The sequence below is a fragment of the Solanum pennellii genome, chromosome 3 (assembly GCF_001406875.1).
Source record: "Solanum pennellii chromosome 3, SPENNV200".
NCBI classification, from domain to species: Eukaryota; Viridiplantae; Streptophyta; class Magnoliopsida; order Solanales; family Solanaceae; genus Solanum; species Solanum pennellii.
Genome location: NC_028639.1, coordinates 60,860,214 through 60,864,497, shown reverse-complemented (window position 1 = coordinate 60,864,497; position 4,284 = coordinate 60,860,214). Strand labels below are relative to the sequence as shown.

The 4,284-nt window shown below is 30.1% G+C and overlaps 1 pseudogene; it reads right to left on the bottom strand.

Moving 5' to 3' along the window:
- Window positions 1–3,113: 3,113 nt before the first annotated feature.
- On the bottom strand, window positions 3,114–3,603 carry LOC107013540 (annotated as a pseudogene).
- Window positions 3,604–4,284: the final 681 nt, after the last annotated feature.

The window sequence follows — 4,284 nt, the reverse complement described above, 5'->3', positions numbered from 1 at the left end:
GTAAATGTGATGACGAAATATAAGATAAAGAACAACTTCAATTGTAAAGTAAAGAGATCTTATTAACAAAGGTATGATAGTGTTTGAAATTTATATATATTTACATGCTGATAAAATTAGTACATGAAACATTATTGTTTTCTATATAAACCTCAATTTATCATTACTTCGTTGATATTTTGAGTTAAATCTATTTTAATCTATGATTCACTATTTTGTTAAGTTTATTGATACATTGAATTAACTATGTTGATACTTTAATATACTACTGATGATATATTAAGGACTATATCAATTTAAACAAGCATAGCAAAAAATTCTGATACGTGTAAAAATAATTTTCTTCGAAAATGGTAGATACTTTCGTGTAATTCATTGTTTGATCACTTTAAACATTATTGTTGTATATATTATATGATGTAATTTCTATAAGTATTAACATGATGAAAAAATATACGCAGCTCTGCGTTGGTATGCTTTTCAGACAAATGTGGTTGGACTATGAAGGCGTCCTGTAGGAAAAAATATGATATTTTCATTTTCAGAAGTTTCAATAGTGAACATACGTGTCTGATGAGGGAGAGGTTATTAACCAAAGTCCAACCAACAGTCGGATTTGTAAGTGGAGTTACTTCTCCAAAATTGGTCAATCATAAATGAATTTATACTCCGAAAGATATAATTAATGATATTACAGAATTCTATGGGGTTCAAATATCTTACCAGCAAGCATGGCATGCTAAAGAAAGTGCATTCTCCATGATTAGGAGAAAACCATCTGCAGGATATAGACGGTTGTCGCGATACACACACATGTTAAATACCGTGTATCCAAATTCTTATATAAGAATGCAGAAGACTGAGGAGGATGAATTTATGTATCTGTTCATCGCCTTAAGATCATTCATTAGGGGATTCAATTACTGTCGTTAATTAGGGGATTCAATTACTACAGGCCAATAGTTGTTGTAGGTGGTGTACATCTGAGTGGAGCTTACAAAGGGACATTTGTATCAACAAGCACACTTGATGGCGCAGGTATGTATTTTTTTGTAGTTGTGATGTGTTTGTATATGTTACGTATCAAATGATATAATGTGTGTCTGTAATCAATTTGCATATTCCCATTGGCATATGGTGTTGTTGACACCGAAAATGATTGTTCGTGGACGAAAAGATATGTGTGTTGTTTCATATAGAAATGAGAGTATTATGAAGAATGTGAGGATTGTGTTCCCAAATGTACCTCATTATGCAAGCATATGGCATCTTTGGAAGATTGTATGTGGCAACTTCAAAAGGAGCAGAAAGGCGATAAGTGATCTATTCTACTCTATGGCTAAGGCATATAGAAAAAAAGATTTTGATAAGTTTATGACTGAGGTTGATAGAATTGATCACAAGGTTAAGGAGTACCTTGAAGATGCAGGTTACGAAAAGTGGTCAAGAGTTCATGCAACAGTAAATAGAGGTAGAATGATGACTTCGAACATTGCAGAATGTATAAATGGTTGTCTTGTTGAAGCACGGCCAATTAACTATATTAGAATTCTTGGAAGAAGTTAGAATTCTATTTGGTTCTTGGCATTGAAAAACAGAGAAGTAGCCTCATATACAAAGGACACATTAGGAGAAAATTTGAGTAGTTATTGATTATAAACGCGGCTAAAAGTTCAAAGATGGAGGTATGTATCATTATATAATATTTTATATTATATATATCTAATTCATTGTATCATTCTGCAGTTTGAACATGATTTATTTTGAAAAAAATTATATATTTAAATTTTTTAATTTACACAGATTGTTCCATCATCTGAATTTATTTTCTCGATTTATGAAGCTAGAAGAAGATATATTGTCTGTCTTGAGCGGAAAGTATGTTCTTGTGGTAGATTTCAACTAGATGAGACCTTGTGCACATGCAATCGCTGTATTTAAAGAAAAGAATATCACAGATATGCATCCATATTGCTCGGATTACTACAAGCCTGATGCATTCGCAAAAACATATGAAATTTCAATGGTACCAATGCTAGATAAGGCAAATTGGTCATATCCTAATAATGTTGTAGCTGAAACTGTGTATCCACCTAGATACAGAAGATTATATGGACGACCAAGAAAATGAAGAAGAAAGAATACAGATGAAAAGATTTCAGTGAACACAAACTGCTATGGACAATGTGGACAAGGACACAACAGAAGAACTTGTACTTTCTTCCCAAAAGAGAAGTGAATTAGTCATAATGTTTCTAAGATATTAATATTTTTTTTGAATAATTTATAACGTAAACATTTATCATTTTCAGCATTCATTTCAGTTGCAATTTAAACACTTTGGATTTTGATAAATAAACTTATAAATAACATGTGTTAATTAAATTTTAAGTTGCGCTTTTGATTATAAATACTTTTTTATTATTTGTGTTGAAAAAATATATTTGTGTTAATATTTATTTTTTATATAAATTTTGTAATTCTTATGTTACACTATGAGATATAAATTTAGGGATTATTAGGTAACATATCGTACATGATACATATGCTTTAGCCAATGTATCATGTACTTTTAATTCAAAATACAAATGTGTATTTTGGATAACGTAACACACATGTATCATGTGCTTTGCCCAATGTATCATCTACATTTAATTTTAAAAAAATACTTATTGAGGTTACTGTGTGTATTAAAATGACTATAAATCACATATCATGTAATTTATATTATTTAACTTGTGTAATGCTTTATTTGATATACTTTACTTGAATATACAGTAAATAACTTTACTTTTACAAAACTATCGCACTTCACACAACTATGATATTCATTATAACTAAGTATCATGTAAATTTAGTTTTCAAATAAACTATTTATTACTAATTATGTTTAATTAAAAAAACATTGACTACACTTTATTAAGCCTGTGTGACGCCATAATATGTCTGATATTTATGTTTTCTAAGTAAAAATACTTGTTCCATAATGAAAAAAAAAAATCATCAAGGAAATTGACAAAATCATTAAAATAACATTAGAAACATCAAAATCCTTGTTCAATAACATATCAAAACAAGAAATATAACATTAAAACATTGTTTATGCATAGAGGCTACACTATGTGAACCAGATCTTCTTCTGGTGGTGGTGTGACTACGCCCTTAGATTTTGGTGGATCATCATTGTCACTAACGTATCCACACTTAACTTTCTCGCTGCCATAACTCCACAGCAATGCTCCATATCTTTGACGTGGGTATTTAGGACGAAAATCAGCATATTATATATTGATTTGGTCACTCATATACTCGGCAAATGCAGTAACATATAACCCACAGTCTCTATAAAAAATGCAGAATATAAATTAAAAACTTAATGATACATGATTAAGAACAAATGAATGAAATTCTTGATACTTACAGGCTATCACTATTCTGTTGAGCAATGTCTTATGCAAATTCAATCATGAAAGGAACTTGAGGCTCCAAAAATGAACCAGTAATGTTGTCCTTGTACGCATGACAATCACCAAATTTTGTTCGCTCAGTTTTTTCAAAGAATCCACTATCTAGTAGGTAAGAAGGAAGCATTTTAGACAACATTTTTATCTCATGAGGAATTACTTTTTTTCTTGTGCATATTGATGAGTCAAAAACTCTTATCATCCTGTTTTTCTACTCAACAACTGTCAGCACCCAATGGATTCTTGATCGCAGTTAATCGGGATGTAGACCTCATCTACAAGATGTCATGGTAAAGCAGCTGGGATTCCAAAATCTTTGATGATGTTAATTATTGACCTCTCATATACAGATACAACTGAAGCGCGATCAACATGTTCTTGTGTACTAAGACTATCATCATCATTATACATGTAATACCTATCATAACAATTTTTTACATGTGACATGAACAAGCAGTGGGTTGTTGTGTATCTGTATTGGTCCATGCTGCAGAGTTTTGATTTTTTACGAAGGTAGTAAAAAATCACATCGATGTGCTATTAAAAAATGAAAACATAATAAGAAATTATATTCATATAAACAATATAGAACAATATAATTATTAAATATTAATCATAAATTTTGCTAATTAAATATTATGATACTTCTACAGAATGTATCATGTTATAATAATATAAATGTAACTGATACACATTTGATAATTAGTTTAAGAATTTTACTTCATCAGTCCAACAATTGTTTGGCTGTGACATGGCATAGAACCAATTCTTGTTCATTGGAAAAGCAAAAATAAAGTCCATCATCGTAAATCCAAAAGAA